The sequence below is a fragment of the Vicugna pacos genome, chromosome 17, assembly GCF_048564905.1.
Source record: "Vicugna pacos chromosome 17, VicPac4, whole genome shotgun sequence".
Taxonomy (NCBI): Eukaryota; Metazoa; Chordata; class Mammalia; order Artiodactyla; family Camelidae; genus Vicugna; species Vicugna pacos.
The window spans coordinates 26,148,500-26,168,479 of record NC_133003.1 but is presented as its reverse complement, the minus strand read 5'-3'; the positions used below and the strand labels follow the sequence as shown (position 1 = coordinate 26,168,479).

The following is a 19,980-nucleotide window of genomic DNA, read 5'->3' as shown; positions in this document are numbered from 1 at the left end:
GTCTATGATGTACCTCTTAATTTATGTCTTTATTTTGTACCCCAGTATAATTTTACAATTTTCTTTAGGTAGGTCCTGAATATGTCTTGTTTATTTCTAGGTATCTTGCACTTTGAAGGTATTTTTTGAATTGGATGTTTTAAAAAATAGAATATTGCATAATTTTAAAATTTATTTTTGTATATTCATTTTAATCCACTGTAACTTACTTCTCTTTCTGATTCTATTAGTTTTTTTTTTTTAAACTGATTCTCTTGGATTTTTATGGGTTAAAAAAATAAGGTATGTGACAGTCTGGGACATCAAGCCTAGGAGGGCATGTTGACAACAGAGACACACAGGACCAGGGTGCTGAGGACGTGCAGCCCTGTCACTACCACTTAGGCCAGCAGTGCCATCCAGCTGCTCAGGGGACAGAGGTGGATGAAGGTCTCCATGACAAAGGCCTTGTAGATGCTAAGGAACATCAGTAGGAGGACTGCTGGCTGGAAAGTGTCGTACGGGTCATAGCATGTTATCTTCCACAGCTGGGCAGGTGTGAAAATGTAATGCACCAGACTGGTGTTGGGGTCAAAACTCATCTAGATGTATTTCCAGTCAAACTCAATGCTCCAAGCTCCAACCCAGAGGGGGATGCAGCGGGACATAATCAGCTTGGCGGTGGCCCAGCCCAGGGCAGCAACCATGATCTTGTATTCCGCCTTGCCGGCATGCCGGGATGACAAGGTTTAGGCCTATCAGGTCTGCCACAACCACGCTGGCCTTCATGAACTCCCCAGTGAAATCACAGATGTCGCCTTCCCAGGTGGGAAAGAAAGTGGCCAGGGCCAGCATCTTGCACAGCTGCACAAAGAGGTAGGTGACCCCAGCCTGAATGTACTTCCGGACGGCGTTGTACTCTGACAGGCCGCTGCCCTTGTAAGTGGTAAAGTAGGGGAAATCTATTCTATCCATTCTATCAAAATTTTTAATTTTATTAGCATAAAGTTATCCATAATAACCTGTTATTAACTATTAATCTCTGCAGCACCTGCACTTGTCTTTTCTTTCACTCTAAATATTGCTTATTTGCATATTATGTTTTTATTTTATTTTTTTGCTTTTTTTAAAACATTTTTTATTGAGTTATAGTCATTTTACAATGTGCTTTTATTGATTAATATTGGTGATAATTTTCTATTTATTAGTCTTTTTAAAGAATCAACATCTGGATTTGTTGATCTTCACTCTTCTGTATTTGTTTTCTATTTTATTAATTTTTGCTTTTATCTTTATTATTGCTTTCCTTCTATTTTCTTTGCTTTTATCCTGATACTTTCCTCCCTAAATCTGTCCGCTGAATGCTTAGTTCATTAATTTGAAGACCTTCTTATTTTCTAATGGAGCATTGAAATTATAATTCCCCTGTGAGATGCTTCCCACATAAGTATTTTCTGATTTCCATTATTATTTTCCTTTGACACTTTATTTTTTTAATTTCCAAATTTGTGCTTTTTTTTAAATATATATTTATTTTTTCCCCTCTATTCTTTGCCCCTTCAGTGCATATAGGTCAGAGAATGTAGCACAGATGAAACCAAGTTTCTGAACTTTCCAAGGTTAGCTTTGGGAAGATTTTGTGGCCAGATTTTGTGCTTGAAAAGAGTGTGTATTCTCAAATTGCTGGGCTCAATGTTCTATGTAAGCCATCAAATCAGGATTGTGGATTGTCTTTTTCAATTGTTAATGGTTTCTTGGTCTGCTTGATCCGTAGAGAACTGAAAGAGTGTGTACTGAAGAAATTTCTATTATATTGATAGATTTACCCAGTTCTCGCAAGTCTGTTACTTTCTGCTTTTATACACAGCATATAACTGAACTTTTAAAATTCCAACTCTGCCTGGCAGTTTTTGTCTTTTATCTGTAGACATTAACCCATTTATCTTCATTATAAATGCAGGTATGTTTAAGTTTTTTTCCTTTACCTTCCTATGTGCTTTGGATTTGTCCTACTTCTTCTGATTCTTCTCCTTTTTTTCCTTTGTTTGGATTTTGTCTTCTTATTTCATTTTTCCCTGCTACTTCTTTGGCGGATGTTATGCTCAATGCTTATTCTTTTAGTAGTTACAGGCAATTTTAACAAGCATACTTAGCTTAAAGAAGTCCAGATTTAATTAACATACTTCCTATCCTCCTAAACAATCCACAAAACTTAGGATAATTTCACTCCCAGATCACCCTCCTTCCAATGATTATTATCCATTATTATTGTCTCAGATGGGCTTATTTACTACCATGCGCCAGTTATTTTTGTTTCAGCTATTATTTTTGCGTTGCTCCATCCCATTTGGTTTTATTTTTATTATCACTTTATACATTCATTCAATTAGTCCATGTATCGAACAATGTCTTTTCTTACTCTTTCTACTGACATCAGATTTTCATTTGGACTAATTTTTTTTCTAACATATATCCTTTAGAATTTAAGTTTTAAGGACATTTTGTAGGTTACTAATTTGCGGCTAAACACTCAGTTTTTGTTTGTCTTTATTTGACTGCCATTATTGAAAGAGAGTCTCACTGGGTATTGATCTCTAGGTTGACAGTAACACTTCTCAGCTCACTAAAGAGATTCCACTCTCCTGAGCTCCCTTGTGGCTGAGACGTCAGCAGCCGATCTAAAGGCTGTTTCTTTGCAGGGAGTCTGTGTTTTATCATTGCCTGCTTTAAAGCTCGTTTCGTTTTCTTTGGTTTTCATCAGTTTCACTATGATGCCTCTACAGTAAATCCGAACTCTGATGATTGGTAACACTATCTCTTTGATAGTACTCTCCCTTATTTTGTCTTTTATCACCTTCCAGAACTTGGATTAGATTTGTGTTAAACCTTCTCCATCTTCTGTATGTCTTAACCTCTTGGACTTATCATCCATCTTCTCACTGCATTTGCAGTACACTCTGCCTTCCACTTTATTGATTCCCTCTACAGCTCCGAGGCTCTGGTTCAAACATTGGCCACAGGTTGTTAAATTTAATTGTTGAGTAATGTGCCTCCATTAGGAGAAATCATAGGCCTTACCCATCTAAAGCCTTGTCATCCTCCAGAGGAAGAGTAGGTCTTTCCATTTGAGACCTAGAGACAATAGATTTACTAAGAGAAGCATAGACTCTGCTTGGTAATACAATTCCAGCCTCGGTGAATCTCTTGCCACACCACTTCACGATTATCCTGTTTTCCTAATAGACACCCGAGTATTTCTAGCCAACTCTGGTAGGTGATGCCAAGAGCCCAACTGAGTTACTACCAATATATGTATCCATAATTGGCCACATCGGAGGATGAAATCAACAAGTACAGGCTTCATGCTTGCAGCGAAGAATATAATTTTATCATAATATTGATAACAGTTCCACACTCCACGCAATTTGACCACCAGAAAATGATTTTTCCTCATGGGGAAGAGGCGAGTCTCTGTCCCTCCTTCCCTTCATCTTTGTCAGATGTTGGAAGTCTTCTTTAGGCTGCTGTCCTTGGCGTGGTGCCCTTTTGGTGCTAAAGGGTATTAATTAGAACCTACTGAGTGGTTTATGCTACCATGAAATTTGTAAACCAAGTAGATTATCTAAGTGATTAGCTGGTTTGTTTTGTAACTGCCAGAAAAGACATAAAGCAGCAGTAAAGTTCTGCTGACCCTTGTCCCATTTTTCTTCTTTTTCTGTGTTTGGTTTCTAATGGAACAGATGGCTTGGAGTAGACATTCTGAAGCAGCTGTTGAAGTCAACCATACAGGAAAACATTCTGAAGTGGCTGGGACTTTGGAGGTCTTTGGAGAGGACAGGTGCCCTGATCAGTGTCACTCAGCACATCAGGGCTAGACTTGTCAGTCCCAGTAAGGACCCTGTGATGTGCTCGATTCTTCAAGCTCCAGCCTTCTTGAGTAGTAATGATTCTGGGCAGTACTGATTTTGGTCTTAAATGGTCACCGTGGTTTTGGCTGGCATCCATTTTCCTTTCCCCATCACTCCTCTAACAGCAATGATGCAGCTCTAGCCAAGTAGGGTGTCATGTTCCTGTGGCCTCAGCGATTGGCTAAGGAATGGCATATGATCTGATCAAAACCACAGTGAGACTTTTTTGAGGAATGTCAGAAAAGACATATATCCTCTTTTCCACTGGACTAGGCCCTACAAGGATAAAGGCAGGAGTAAAGTGGCCATCTTGCTACCATGCAGGTAAAGTCTTTATGAGAATGGAGCCAACACAGGGGGAGTAGGGCAGATAAATTAAGAGACAATAGGTGATACCTTCTGAGCTCCTGGATTCAGCCATGCCTGAACTCGTCTCTCCTCTGGTCTTTTCAGTTTCACAACTCAGTCAAACCAAGCCTTAGAAAGTCCTGATCAGTTTTAGTCAAATCATTCATCTCTAGATTCAAATTGGGGGACCATTTAACCCCAGTTCTTAGGAACTTTGTCAGGGATTAATTGCTGTAATGGTTAATTTTGTATGTCAACCTGACTGGGCTTAGGGATGCTCAGATAGCTCATGAACATTGTTTCTAGGTGTGCCTAAAAGGGTGTTTCTAGAAGAGAGCAGCATTTGAATCAAGAGACTCAATAAAGATGACCCTCACCAGGGCAGGTGGGAGTCATTCAATCTGAAGGCCTGACTAGAAGAAAAAGGAAGAATAAAGGCAAATTTGCTCCCTTTGTTTGCACTGGAATATCCGTTTTCTCCCGCCCTTGGACATCTGTTCTCCTGGTTCTCAGACTAGGACTTGTACTATCAGCCCCCGGAATCTCAGGCCTTTTGATTTGGACTGAATTATACTAACAGCTCTCCTGGTTCTCCAGATGGCAGACAGCAGATCCTGGGACTTCTCAGCCTCCTAGTCACGTGAGCCAAATCCCATCATAAATCTCCTCTTATCTCTGTCTATCTCTACATCTACACCTACAGCTTTATCTATATATCTCTACAGCCTAGTGGTTCTGTTTCTCTGGAGAACTCTGATAAATAGAATCACTTAACTTTTATCTAATAATAGTATTAACCTTAGATGATCTACAGACTTGATGGGGCTATTCAAACATTGTCCTAGTTGAAAGATGGTCCCTGGGCCTATTCTGAGTATATCACATGCTTGTAAATTAATTGGAGAAAATGATTCAAACAAATAAAAACGAAGGATACATTTTGAGTAGCAAGAGGTGGTTTTGGTCCCCTAAGTGCTATTATTCTTGTTAGGTATTAAAATACTCTTTCTGGCAGAAAGTCAGAAGGCTTTGGGGTGAATATAAACCATGATGGCCCTATAGATCCACTCACCCCAGTGAAGACTCTAAGTTTTCCTTAAATAAGAGAAAGAGAAAGTCAGTAATCACTTGGAAGATTGTTTTTAGCAAATAATATGGAAGCTATACGGGTCTCATTATTGATGGAGAATGCCAGAGCTCTGGGAATAAAGCACAGATTTAATTGCTGACAGGAGAATGACTGTAAGCTGATCCCAGCTAGGCATCTGTAAGGAGAGCTCTGGACATATCTTGGAGACAGGGAGGGGTCTCTCTCTGAATCTCTGGTTCTCAACCTCAGCAGTAATGACATTTGAAATGGAATAATTCTCTGCCCAGTGCATCTTAAGATGTTCAACACTATCCCCAGCTGCTACTCACAAAATAGCATCCCCTGCCTTAGTTGTGACAAGCAAAAGTGTCTCCAGAGACTGTGTCACCTGGGCGGCAAAATCACCCCCAACTGAGAACCACTGTTGCACCCAATGTTCTTCTGCCTTTGGCCTCATCTAAAGTGAGACAGCAAACCAGGCCTGCACTGGAAATGACTAGCGGATCCTGACAGGTAGCCAGGCACGACCTGGGATCAATATTTATAGAGTGATTGTGTCGTGTGCCAGAAAACGCGTGGACTTGAGAGGCAGGCAGAGGTGAGTTCAAATCCTAGATATTGCCAGCTGGGGCTTGTGGTATGGTTGTTTAATTTCACTGACTCACAGTTTCCTCATCTGTGAAATGAGAATGATAATTCCCTAATCAAAATGGTGCTTTGGATTGAGGTGGGAGTTGTTAAGCATTTAGATGTTAAGTATTTAGATTTGTTCGTTATTAAGCATATAAGATATATTGAGTATTGGAGATGGCACATAGTAAATACTCCATAAACTGTAGGGGTGTTGGCTTTGGTCATTGTACCCAGTGTTTGCGAGGAGGTGGAGGAGTGGTAAGGGGGATTTTATGTGTTGGAGAGGGTGAGAAAGGGGCAGAAAAACTAAGGTGTATTAAACATGCTTCTTGTCCATCAGCATGTATAATCTCATTAGGGAGAGAAGGTTAGTGTGTTAGAAAATGTTTGTTACGGTAAAAAGGCAATCCTTGATGATGTCTGAAAAGGAGACATAAAAGACTTGAGAGGGAGGTACGGATGCAGCGCCTTAGTTGTCCTCTGATGGGGAAGCACAGGACAGCCGCCGCTGGGACGAGGCTCCGGCAGGCGCCCGGCCAGCGTTGGCAGGGGAGGGATTTGGGCTCCAGCCTCAAGGTGCACCTTGAACTGGTGGAGGCTGCAGGCAGCTGCCTCTGACTTTCCTCAAAGTAACCGATGACTGGCCCCTCCTTCCCAAATCCTAGGGATTTGTTTTATGTTTTCCTCAAAGGATCCAAGGTGAGCGTGACGCTGGCACATAAATCTTAGTCAAGCAGGAGGGCCAGGGGGAGGACAGGTCAGGAACGAGAAAGCCCCAGCACACATGGGGAGGGCAGCCAGTCCACACAGCCCCCGGCTCGGGGCACCCGCGGCCAAGGGGGTGCCTCCCAGTGCCCACTCTCTGGGCCCAGGACTCCGGGGTCAGTGGGTCCCCAGCCCTGACAGAGGCAGCACCTCCAGCTGCTGTTAAAAAAAAGAGAAAAATCCCTGTCAGGTGTTGCTGCGATGCACTCGTCTGTCTGAGTCCTTTCCTACTGACTCAGTTTCCTGGATATTTATGGATTTGATGCCTACGAGGGTGGTGCTCGGGCAGATTGTGAGGTCAGCACACCTCCCACCAGCTTTACTCCTCAACTTCTCGCTGCCAAAATCTGACAGCTCTCCTCCCTTAATCACCCTAAACACTTAAACAAAAAAGAGAGAAATTCAGCTGAAGTGGTCTGTGTATAGATACAGCCTTGAACTACCAACAAACACTAGTGGCTGGAAACAGAGTAAGGAGTTCAGAAGTTTGAGAACTTTGTAAACAATTTTAATGAACTGGTTCTAGGATCCCTAACTTTCTGCATGGTCACCCCTCCTTCAAGGTTAGAGTCCAATGTCCCAACACCAGGTAGGCCCACCTTGACCACCCTGCTCTATTTTTTCCATCAGCACTTGTCTGGAAGATGGTGAGCAGTTCAGCACTGGGGACAGTCACATGGCAAGGAAGGAGGAGAAAAAGTCCAAGCTCCACATGCCCAGTTGGTCTCTAAGCCCTTCAAAGCCCCATCTGCCTCTGTGGTATCAAGACTCCTGATGCACTAGCTGGTGCTTTCCCCAGGTCCAGAGAGAGATGGCGGCTCTGTATGTTTCCAAAACCAGGCCAAGGGAGGTTGGCAAAGTGGTGGGCCTAGAAGGTCCTTTCCTGAGATCCGTAACATTGAAGAGTTGGAAGAATGCACCAGAATAGGTGTTGTTTTAAGTTTTACCTTGATTGCAAGTAGCACAACACCCAACTCAGACCAATATAAGTTTAAAAAAAAAGAATTTTTTACTTGTAACAGATATTCCAGGAGTATCTGACTTTAGGGATGATTGAAATCAGGAGTTTAAATGATATCACTAGAAATTAGCTTCTTCCCGTCTCTTTGCTCCACTACTGCCATTTTGGTTCAATTTTCAGTCCCTTCAATGTTTGCCTGGCTACTCTAAGCTCCCATGATTATAACAAGTACAGAATGAGAGCTGGCTTCTCCACCAGCTCAACAAGTCTAAAATTATTAGCTCTGAGTGGCTTGACCTATGCCACCCCTGAACCAATCTTTGCGGCCAGGGAAATGGAGGAAGCAACTGGTCACGTGCTCCACCTCGGCTCCAGGGATGGAGTCAGTGTCCCTGGATGCTGATAAATTAGGAGTAGAAGATAAGTGGGTCCTCAAATGAAAATTAGAATGTTATCATAGGAAGGAAAAGTGGATGCTGAGGAGGAAAAATCACAAATGACTATTACAGGAATGTAAAATGAAACCCATGCAGAGCAGAGGGACAGAACAGTTCCACCTCAAAGGCCAACTCCAATAGACTATCAGTCTCTGGAATGGCATGTTGAGAAATAGTCTGAGCCTGAGCCAAAGGGAAAAAATAGTGCCATGATTGATTAGAAATGTCTGCTATGTGCTCAGGAAACAGTTGGGGGCCAGATATTTGTTCTCAGTTATTTAGGCATTTGCCAGTGAAACTGATTACAAATTAAAAGATGCAGAGTGACTATTATGCTAAGTCATGGCCAATTTTGCAGTGAGTTTTTTTTTTTAAGTCCTCGTTGCTTTATTTTTCACATACTCAGGACAAAGTGTAGGACTCTAATTAACAAGGCCACTCATCACCATTGAAGTCAACCTGTGATGCTGAAACAAGATGATATTTAACCTTGCCTTTTTCACTGATGGCATTGCCAAGACTGTTCATAATGCAGCCCTGACTGGGACCTGCCAATTGGCATTTGATCAGTAATCATTTGCTTGTTCTTTACTCCCCCTTGCTAAACAAATCTTGATCAACAAGTTGCGTTCACCCAGGGACACAAGAATGGTTCAATATATGCAAATCAATCAATGTGATACACCACGTCAACAAAAGAAAGGACAAAAATCACATAACATTGCAATAGATGCAGAAAAAGCATTTGATAAAACTTAACACCCATTTATGATAAAAACTCTAAACCAAAGTGGGTACAGAGTGAACATATCTCAGCATAATAAAAGCTATATGTGAGTACTAGCCATAGCAACTAGATGAGAAAATAAATAAATAAATAAAAGGGATCCAAATTGGAAGAGGTAAAACTGTCACTATATACAGATGACATGAAACTATGTATGGATGACATGACATTATATATAGAAAACCTTAAAGGCGCCACACGAAAACTACTAGAGTTGATATTCGACAAGGTAGCAGGATACAAGATTAACATTAAAAAGTTGCATTTATTTACACTAACAATGAATTACCAGAAAAGGAAAGTAAAGAAACAATCCCTTTCAAAATTGCATTAAAAAAAAATAAAATACTGCACCCCAATGTTCATAGCAGCACTATTTACAATAGCCAAAACATGGAAACAACCTAAATGTCCATCAGCAGGTGACTGGATAAAGAAGATGTGGTATATTTATACAATGGAATACTACTCAGCCATAAAAACTGACAACATAATGCCATTTGCAGCAACATGGATGCTCCTAGAGAATGTCATTCTAAGTGAAGTAAGCCAGAAAGAGAAAGAAAAATACCATATGAGATCGCTCATATGTGGAATCTAAAAAACAAAAACAAACAAACAAACAAAAACAAAGCATAAATACAGGACAGAAATAGACTCATGGACAGAGAATACAGACTTGTGGTTACCGGGGGGCGGGGGGAGCGGGGTAGAGGGTGGGAAGGGATAGACTGGGATTTCAAAATTGTAGAATAGATAAACAAGATTACACTGTATAGCACAGGGAAATATACACAAAATGTTATGATAAATCACAGGGAAAAAAATGTGACAATGAGTGTGTATATGTCCATGAATGACTGAAAAATTGTGCTGAACACTGGAATTTGACACAACATTGTAAAATGATTATGAATCAATAAAAAATGTAAAAAAGAAAAAATAAAATACTTAGGAATAAACTGACCAAGTAAGTACAAGACTTATACATGGAGAACTACAAAATGCTGACTAAGGAAATTAAAGATGACTTAAAGAAATGTAAAGATATCCCATGTTCTTAGATTGTAATAATTAATACTGTTAAAATGGCATACTACCCAAAGCAATCTACAGATTTAATGCAATCCCTATCAAACTACCCAAGACATTTTTCACAGAACTAGAACAAATAATCCTAAAATTTATATGGAATCACAAAAGACCCAGAATTGCCAAAGCAATACTGAAGAAAAAGAATGAAGCTGGAAGAATAACCCTCCTAGACTTCAGACAATACTACAGAGCTACAGTAATCAAAGCAGCATGGTAATTGGGGGGAGGATATAGCTCAAGTGGTAGAGCACATGCTTAGCATGCATGAGGTCCTCGGTTCAATCCCCATTACTGTCATTAAAAATAAATAAATGAACCTAAAAAACAGCATGGTAGTGATACAAAAACAGACATATGGATCAACGGGACAGAATACAGAGGCCAGAAATAAACCACAGACTTTTGGTCAATTAATCTTTGACAAAGGAGGCAAGACTATACAATGGAGTAAAGACAGTCTCTTCAGCAAATGGTGTTGGGAAAACTGGATAGCAGCATGTAAATCAATAAAGTTAGATACTCCCTCTCAGCATACACAAAAATAAACTCAAAATGGCTTAAAGACTTAAATGTAAGCAAGACACTATAAACTTCCTAGAAGAAAACATAGGCAAAACATTCTTTGACATAAATCTCTGCAATGTTCTCCTAGAGCAGTCTACCCAGGCAATAGAAATAAAAGCAAAAACAAACAAATGGGACCTAATTAAACTTACAAGCTTTTGCACAGCAAAGGAAACCATAAGCAAAACAAAAAAAACAACCTATGGAATGGGAGAAAATATTTGCAAAAGATGAGACTGACAAGGGCTTAATTGATTGGCCACTAAAGAATTATAGGGAGTTTAGAATCTAATGATGTTTGTATTTACTCTAAGTGGATAGGGCCCAAGCCCTGGGTCCCTTTTTATGCTTTTCCCTCTTCCCATGTTGGATGCAATGCCTAGGGGTTATAACCATCTGTGTATCCCAAGGCCTTCTGGCATAGTTCCAATTTCATATAATTTTCTTCTTTTTAGTAAAGGTAACTCCTGATGAGTTTAACTGAGTGAGATTTAATTTTTACATCCTTGTAGGAACTTTTATAAAAATAACCAGGTCAGAAAGGTTCATTTTGCTATTTTCTGCTCTTTACTTGAGAGATTCTGTGTGTATGTGTGCACAAAAGTGGGCCACTGTATTTATGGGACCCCTTTTGAATTGAGCTAGGCTTTCATAGGTTTAAACAGACTTTTGGAAAATTTTCCTTTTCTAATTCCTCATGTAGGTGTCTTTCTGCCAAGTGGATCGTTGCGGGTCTATGGAATTAGGGGTGAGGTTATTTCCTTACTGCTTTTTGTAATCTCTTCCCAGAGCTTCCCATCCAAGTACAACATCCCTAGTTTTCATGGAGGCCACAACCTCACCTGGAGGTGCCTAAGCGCTTATGGATGCACCAGCACTGGTCATGAGGAGTCAACCCAATGGGTCTGCATCACAGGGATTTAGGAATTTAGGGATGAAATTAAAATCTTGTAAGCATTACATTTCAAAACTGAAAGAATGTGAAAGCCCCGTAAGAAAGAGATTCTCTGGTTCCCTCCCTGACCAGGAATGTCTGGCAAAGTAGGTTCTGAAGGGGCTGCCTGTAAACGTTTCTTCACAGCAGAGTTGAAGATCATTATCTTGATACACAGTCATGAGTTCTGAGAAGGGACCCCCCACCTTTTCTTCTGGGTGTGTCCGTATTTTCCGTATCTCTGAGGTCTTGATGTCAGGAAGGGAGAGGCCATCTGACGGTGAAATTTCTTAGGGAGTGGGTCATCATAGGTCTAGATGCCATGATCAATTCTCATTTGTCCTTATAAGGAAGGGGCAACAGCTGGAGAGGAGTCAAGGAAGGACCCTTTGATTGGACTGCCCGACACACACTCCCAACACACACGTATGGCATAAAATGGAATAAAGAGACATGAGAGGTGATTCTAAATGATAAAAATCCGAATCAAACCAAACTAAACAAATTAGGGTTTTATAACCAAAGGTTATGAAAGTAACTGAAAAGTTCACGACTGAGGGTAGAGCTGCTTTAGATAAACGTGAATCAACATGCTCAGAGAGAGTCGTTCGGATCTCTCTCTCCGACTCCTGGCTCTGCCTTCCTTTGTGTTGTCTTCTGTCTCAGATAGGCTTTTCCCAATTGGAAGCAAGATGGATATCAACTACTCCAGACCTCATTCTACCAACTCAGTAACCCCAATAGAAAGATAAAGCTTCTTTCCCAGTAACCCCAGCAAAAATCTCAAGACTCACTCTGGTTAACTCGACTTGAGTCTTATTTTCACTCATGGAAGTGAGGGATGGAGTCAGCCTTATTTAATCCACAAAGCCGAGAGTGAAGAGGAGGAGCAGTTCCATAAATGGAAATTTGCAGTGTGGGATCCAGGAAAAGAGGGAATGAAAAAAATTCCTGAAACATATGTACAAATTACCAAATGCTTTAAAATGTGGTATCATAGTGAAAGTAGAATTTTAAGCAAATCTCAAGGTTTGAAGATTAAAGTTAGTAAAATATTATATCTGGGGTAAATGTTTGTATATTATAACAGTTCCTTACCCTTAAGTAGAATTGCCCCTGGCAAAACAAAAAAATGTCTCCTTATAGATCTGTAGACTTCAAGGTTAGAGCTGATGAGGGTACAGAAAAGTACAGCCAAAGCAATGGGAGACACTGAAATAATGCAAGTTCGAGAGAAAAGAGTCTGCTTTAGTCAGTGAATGAGAAAGCAGAGTTTTACTTACTAAAGTCAAGTTTATACGCATGAAAAAAAATTCTCCCTTGAGATTTCAGCAATTTTTATAACTGTAGTATAAAAACTAAATTTTTTAGTTGAGGGAGAAAAAATGAGCTGAGTTTTCCAGCTGTATGACTGCTCAACTAGTCAGGGACAGTAGGAGAGAGGGCTGATAAAAGCACAAATCAACAGTGTTATCTCTTAGGCCTGGGAAGCTACCAGTGGCTGGTTGGGTGGTTACATTTATAGATTTCTATCTACGGTAGCATCTGAAACAGGGCATCTTCCCTTAGCCACTCCTGCCTTGGGTGTATCATTCAGGAACACATCTGAAATCAGGACCTAGACCCCACTTGGGGGATGAAATTGCTTCATTTCACTATGTTTGAAATTGTCATATTGAAGATTTCTTTTTTAAAAAGCTGAAAGAATTGATTCCTGGATGTTGGCTAGCTCTTCCTTCATGGGGCTTGAGGTCACTAGCCAATGCAATATAAGAGCATGATTGATTGCAATGGTATCATATATAATAATAATAAAAGATGTGTTACTGATACCCTGATACCGTAAGAGCTATTTTTATCTTGTTCTTCCCTTATTTTTCATCTGTATCAGTGTGGTTTATGTAAACCTGACACATTTGTGTATGTGAAACAGATGCAGGGTAAGGCACAGTTGTGTCTGTTTGAACCATATTTTTTTAATCATAGACATGATTTATGAAAATGTTCTTTGCGTATGAGTTTTTTCTTTTTTTCTGAAACAGAACGCACAGTAATTATAAATCTAACATTCAATTTTTCCGGTACTTAGAGAGCTAGAAAATGTAAAGTTTTTAAGTTGCTTTGCCCAATCTGCCTTCATTAGGTGTTGTAAGAAAAATAGTATGAGTTTTCTGCAGATGCAAATTAGAATTTTAGAAAAGAAATTGCTTTCCAAATGCATGATATGGAAACGGCTTTTCAACCACACTGAGCCTAATCCCCTGAAACATTCTCCTCTGCTAAGGTCCTGGGTGCTGCTTCCTCTGTAGTCTCTTAGCAAATGGCAAAAAGAAAGAACTTTTCCCAGCCTCTACTTCCAATGAAATAATTCACACAGTGTGTTTCCACAAGAGAGATTACTGAATCCAAGTGTTCCTTACCACTGCAATGGTAAGGCAGTTAACCCACTGGTAACAGATGGCCCAGCATCCATCATATTTCTCAGACCTACAACCTGGAAGTCTTCTCCTTCACCCTCATTGTCCAGTCTATGACCATTTCATGACCACAGGTAACACAGAGTTTATCTCCTTAGTGCTTTCAGAATCCGGCTACTTCTCTCCACTACACACCCCAGACCAAATCATTACCACCTTCCTCCTGGACACAGAATAGTCCTCAACTAAGCTACTGAAATCGACTCTTGCCCACCTTGAGCCCTTTCCTTCTATAGTCAGACCTTGGCAAGACCTATAGCTGGAGGAAAGGGCTACCTGCCAGGAGCTGTGGCCTTCACTAGAATGAATGAATAAGGAATTAATACCTTGATCTCCCCCTCCTCTCCTGCTTCCATATCCTCTGGCATCTTCCACTGCTTGAACCCAACTCAAATGTAGACAGCAGGAAGGCCCAGGGGATGAACTTGATAGAGGTCAACATTCTTGGGGTACAGAGCAGGATGGAGAAGAGCCAAGGATGGATGTGGCACACAGAAATGATCCCACACACGGCTCCTCTGCTTAAAATAATTCCAATGGCACCATTGTGCTTAGACCTGATGCCTGCTTCCCCACCTCAAATAGCGAGAAGTCATAGTGTAAGAATTAAGGAAAAAAGAATTGTAGTTTTCTTACTTTTCCTAGCTATCGTAAGAAGTTGATGCCAAGACTTGTTTTATGAGAAGATTTTCTCAGATTAGCACATTGTTCAAATGGATGCTGTTAAATTAGTGTTATTTGAAGAGCTTGTAGGTGGTCTCTGCAGTCTTGTTTATGTAGCTACTTTCTCGTAACTTCCCCACATTTCTTCCATTATGACCTGTGCAAGTTGCAAATGTCACACCAGCCCCGTGTGAATGATCCTGATTCTGAGTTCCTTTCCATCAACAGAGCTGCCCTGTCACTGGGATTCATGCAAAGGTGAACCAAGTCTGTTTATACAAAACAAACATGGTTAATAGTTCGGTCTAGCATATTTTCTTAGCCTTTACTAAAAGGTAGTTGTTTTGCAATACTAGCTCTAAATTAATGAGTGCATTTACTATGCAAAAACAGACATCACTTTGAAAGCACTCTTTTAATAAAAATAATGATCTCTGTCTCTGTCATCTATTTTGTCATGGCTTTGTTTCTTTTTCTTTTTACCCACCTTTCCTGCCCTCTCTTCTTGCCTTTTTCCTCCCTTCTTTCTTTTATTCTTTAATATATTCTCCTCTTTTCTAGAATTTTTCATCTTTAAGATATCTTATTTTCTTTTTAAAATAACTTTTTAAATATAGAGAAGTACAATCAAAAAAAATTACCCATAGTTCCAGCCTCGGAATTAACCACCATTGACATGTAGCATATCTGCCTCTGGGCTTTTTTTCTACAATGTGGTGTCATAAGACAACTCTTTCAGTCTCGTTTAGCAAACAACCAAATAGTATTTAATGCCTGTTGTTTGGGGACCACTGTAGACAATGGACAGAAAGAGGTGCATTTGAATACCTTAGAATACTCAGAAAAAATTCACTAGACCATCTCTGTGGGACATGTAAACTAGGTAGGTGAGGGTAAGTTTTGAGAACTTTAACCCCTCTCTGAAGGGTATAAAAGGTTTAAAAAACTAAGAATGTGTAGTGAAAAACTGAAGAAGCTGAGGGGTGGAAACAGGGAGAAAAACCCTCTGGGGAGAGTTGTGAGTCTGCTGTGACTGCCACCTTGCCCCGTCCCCACTCCCTGTGGGGGGGGGGTTGCTTCCTCTGAACCTCAAGGCACATGAGCGGGGTTTCAAGCTCACACTTCAAGCAGTTGCACAGACTTCCTGGAGGCTTCGGGGGCATGTAGGCCTGGACGACACATGGCCGCGGGGGACTGATGCCCTGGTGGGCACAGGGTAGGGTGACTGCCCTGGGCAGAGCCCACATTGCCGGAATGTTTCCTCTGGACCAGATGCAGGCCACATGGGGAGAGTCCCAGGCTGCGGGATGTTGGGACTGCAACAGAGAGACTCTGCATGGGGTGAACCCCACCAGGTACTAAATGAAAAGTGGGGAGCAACCAGTGGGAAAAACTTGGCTTGCATAAAGGAACTGGAGAGTAGAGCTCTCCAGTGATGGAAGAAACATCAAACAAACCAGACCCCTCAAAAAAGGGCTGGCCTTAAACATCAGCCACCGCCAGAGAAAACCAGTGTCAGGTTACACTAGTGTTGATGCTGAAGGACCCCTCCTGCCTTTTATTTCTCCTTACTGTCGCCCAGGCCTGGAGGAGTCAGAAATCCAGCGCCTGGGGGCAGGAAAAGTATAAGACAAGGAAATAGAGAAGGATCTGCATGCTTCTTCCCCCATTAGAGGGCTCCACCTGAGGCAGTCTGAGCGGGAGAGGGGTAAAGCTTTACCTCTAAGTGGAATTTTGACTATGACATGAAACTGTACATTATTTATCAAAATGACACATTTTCTGACACTAGAACTAACAAGAGGACATTTTGTGGTCTCAGATAAACCAGAAATTGTATGGGATCATCTCTAGACTTTTGCCAAGAAGTAGGAAAAAATTGGCCCCACAAACTGGGTTTGAATGGGCAAATGGGGAAAAGAAGAGTTGTGTATTGGCATGAGCTGCAAGACTTTATGAATATACCAATTTTTAGATACAGTACATATTGTCTGCCTTCAAAAATTACAGGAACTGCATGCAAACTTGCCACCCCCAAACAAAATTAAACACTGTTCTTAAAGCCAAAGCCCCCTTTGATTTCTACGTCCATCTTTACCCCCTCCCTGCCAGCCTGTGCTGTGAGATACTTTATATTCGTATGGAACAGTTAACTAGGCAAAGTTTTCTTCTTTATTTTCTCCTGTCTACTGTCATTTGATCCTTATGGCAATTCCTTGCAGATACTAGGAGCTGAGTGGAGTGTGAACTCCGTTTTACAGAGGGGAAAGCTGAGGCTCGTGGATGTCACAGGGGTTTCCATGTGCTCACATCTGCTGGGGGCGTCAAAGGTCCTTGCCTCAGGCTGCGTTGCGATCATAAGTATGGATTGGTTAAGCAGCCCATTTCCCAAGGGCAGCAAGGTTTGTCTTCTCTTTCCTTCCTTCTTCCCTGTAGCTCGCCCTTTGGAAAGGATCTTTGTTTGCATCCTTGGTATGCTGACCCTTGCTGCTGCCCCAGCGTGCCTTCCCTCTTAATGGAAGGCCTGGCATCCCTACACCTTAGTCATGCCCAATTCATTTTCGGGGACCAGGTCAGCCAAGCCAGCATTTACTCAGGCCCAAAGCCACTGGGTGGAGTCTTTTACAACATCAATACTGACAGCCAATGAGGAGGCTTGCTTAGTTCAAGTTCACTGCCTTTTGGCACTGATGCCCAGTGCCTTTGGGATACATCCATGGCATTCCTTTCAAAGGTACAATGACCATCTTTTGGGCAGCTTGCAAGCCCCACAGATTCAAATGAGGCCCCCTGATGTCATTTCATTTGGCCCTTAAGGCTGGAAGCCACCCCCGGGCTTCTCTCAGGATTTGAAATCATCACCTTGTAGCTCGGAGTGAGAAATTCCTCACTAAACAGCCAACTCTATGCAGTTCTTTACAAGGGGGAGGCTATAAAATGCACACAGGGAGGATTCAGATTTCGGGGGAAACTTGTTGGGATTGTTACCTTCCCTTCTTGCCTTTTAAAATTTAACTTAAAATTCTAACCAATTGAGGAAACATAGCACCCACGGTTAGGGTCATCATAAAACAGATCATGTAAACCACATGTATCACCTGGGACTCCCTGGTGATACCCACCCCAGTTTTAGCATCCCATCCAGGCCACCCTTTGGCTGAATTTATTCATCTCGTCCATATACCCAATTTATTTTTTAAAATTCTAAATTGAATTTCCCCTTTACTGAATAGCCATGCTATTAAATTGATGGATTTGTGGTTGGGGTGTCATAGCACTGTCAGAATACTGCCATTAGTATGAACAAGGCTTTGGGATGAGACCTAAGTCTAAATTTTGGATTAACTACTTTCTGTAAGTGAGACCTTGGCTAAGATACCCACTGCTGGCTGCTGACGGGCCTCAGTGTTTTACCTGTACAGCGATTCTCAGTGACCCTTGGACCAGCAGCTTCGACATCACTGGGGAATCTGTTAGAAATGCACATTTTCAGCACCGCACCCCAGCTCTACTGAATCACAAACTCTGAGGGTGGGGCCAGCATGTTGGAACAACCCCCCAGGGTGATTCTGATTCTGCCAAAGTGGAGACCCTCCTGGCTCTGCATGACGGAGTGATGGTCTCTCGTCTCGCCTTGATTGGGTTGGGGTTTATGACATAAGGAGGGGACTAGCTGTGCTTTTCAGCACTCTGCCCTGACACCTCTGCCCCAGTGCACACAAGATGTTAGAAACGTGTGTCACTGGGTGAGCACGTAAGAGTGAAGGGTGGTGTCACTGCTGTGTTGACATCTGAGTAAGTAGCTAGGAGATAGTCTTTCTGGTCCCGCAGGAACTCTGATGGGGAAAGGGAGCCAATGCAATGATGCTCAGTGAGCATGGGAAGGTGCTTGGTGAGGTACAGCCCCTGAGGGACACGGGCAGGCACCACAGCAAACCTTCAAGTCCACATTCAGGTCTTAACATAAACCTGATGTCGCCTAAACTAGGCTGCAGGCTTCCGGACCCTGACACGCTGCTCATCTTGCCAACATCTGGGGGGAACTATCTTGCTTTCTTCGGTCTCCGTCTCTCTGAACTTGGTTTGGTGGTGGTATTGGCAGGGTCTTCTCATTCGGAGAATGCTAGGGGTAGAAGTCTCCAGTTGGCCTGGTCCTTGAAGTGCGTCAAATGTTTCCCTCCTCTGCCGTGTACAGGACCACTCCCGCCCTGCACACATAGTTTCTGCATGACCACAACCCTCCCTGACAGCAGGGTGGCCCCCCCCCAGTTATCCCGAGCACAGGCCTTTCGGCTCCTTGGCAGAGGCGTGTCCCCGGGAAGGCTGGGGAGCCTGGAAACGTCTGCTGAAATTAATGGCACTCTGCCCTGAAGAAGCTGAACGCAGGGCCTTCCAGGCAGCCGCGGAATTCACAGTCTCTCAGGTGAACTGTGAGAACACAGAGGTATGAACGCATCAGGCGATGCTGACAGGGCGAATGTCAGCCTTCCAGACTGAGCCTCTGCGAGGCTAGCCCAGGGTGTGATTAGAGGCAGCTTCCCGACCAGCCCGCGGTAAACACCAGCTCTCCGCTCCTTCCAGATCAAAAACCAGTCATGTGGAGCAGAGCCTTTTCGCTGGAGTCATTCTCCACCTCATCCAAACACCTCACATTCCGAAAAGAAAACACACCTCCCCAGATCTCCCCCTGACCCCATCAAAATCAGAAAGCAGAGGGAGAACAGAAAGAGGGCCTTTTGGACACGGACGTTCAAACAGATTTCCGTTTAGAAGAGGTAAACCACTGAGGGAGACAGCAGATACAAACACACACACGTTACCTTCCAGTGATGAAATCCGGAGTCCTTGCTTGTTTCTCCTTGTACTGTTTCTTAACCTTTGGTCACATGGGGCTCTCTAATGGGTATTCCAGATGTCTCTCTGTATTGGGATTCCACTGTAATTGTCTCATGAATTATTATTGATAATTTTGTTGTGTGAGGAATGAATAATGATGGTTATCCTTAAGAGAAAACTCACAAAGCGGGTATTGGTTCATTTATGTCTCAGCTCAAGCAGTGCTCATTTCACATTGGAGAGTCTGGAAGGCAGAAGAGGGAGAGAGGTATGTCTGTTAAAGAAAAAAAAACTGAATGCAAACAACGTAAGCCTCACGCGTGTTACATGAGGGTGAGGAGGAAATGTTTGCCACTCTTAACGCTGCTCCGTGCCAGCTACCTGTGCTACAGGCGTGAGCAAGGTGGTGGTGAAATGAGCTCAAAGTAAAGTTCATTAACAGAGTTACTGCTAGTCAGAAAGAATAAGGGTCCCTGAACTGTGTTCCAGGGCCTTTCGGTTCC

At 42.2% G+C, this 19,980-nt stretch overlaps 1 pseudogene; it reads right to left on the bottom strand.

Moving 5' to 3' along the window:
• Positions 1 to 308: 308 nt before the first annotated feature.
• LOC102529439 (BOS complex subunit TMEM147 pseudogene) lies at positions 309 to 849 on the bottom strand (annotated as a pseudogene).
• Between the last annotated feature and the right edge of the window lie 19,131 nt (positions 850 to 19,980).